This window comes from Penaeus monodon, chromosome 22 (assembly GCF_015228065.2).
Source record: "Penaeus monodon isolate SGIC_2016 chromosome 22, NSTDA_Pmon_1, whole genome shotgun sequence".
NCBI classification, from domain to species: Eukaryota; Metazoa; Arthropoda; class Malacostraca; order Decapoda; family Penaeidae; genus Penaeus; species Penaeus monodon.
Genome location: NC_051407.1, coordinates 35625978 through 35626451, shown reverse-complemented (window position 1 = coordinate 35626451; position 474 = coordinate 35625978).

Below are 474 nucleotides of genomic sequence, written 5' to 3'. Positions count from 1 at the left end.
CAGGGAAATCAGTTCCCTCTTTTTTTTACATAAATTAAAATTTCCTAACAAAATTCCCGATCCGTAAAATTTACCCCATAAATTCAGCCGCGCAGGGCCGTTCCCAAAACGTTCGACGGGGCTCTTGTCCCCAATACTGGGGGACAAAGGGAAAGGGCCACTACCGGGGCCGCGTACCCCCGGGTGCAGGTTTGCACACTTGATAAATGAGAGGGATGGACAGTGCCATTTTATGAACGATGTAGTTAAGGAAAGCCATGTCTGGCTTCGTAGGTTCCCCTTTAATGGCCTCGAGGGGGCTTGCTGGCCTCGGTCACCGAAGCTGTGCCCCGATGGGCGACCGAGGGGGGGGAACGAATACAAAGTACTGCTTTATCGTGGACGGCGTCTTATTCACCGACAAAATCCTATCAGGTAGTTAAGCCTTTATTTTAAGACCTTAAAAACGAACCGGCAATTTAATCTTGGGATGAA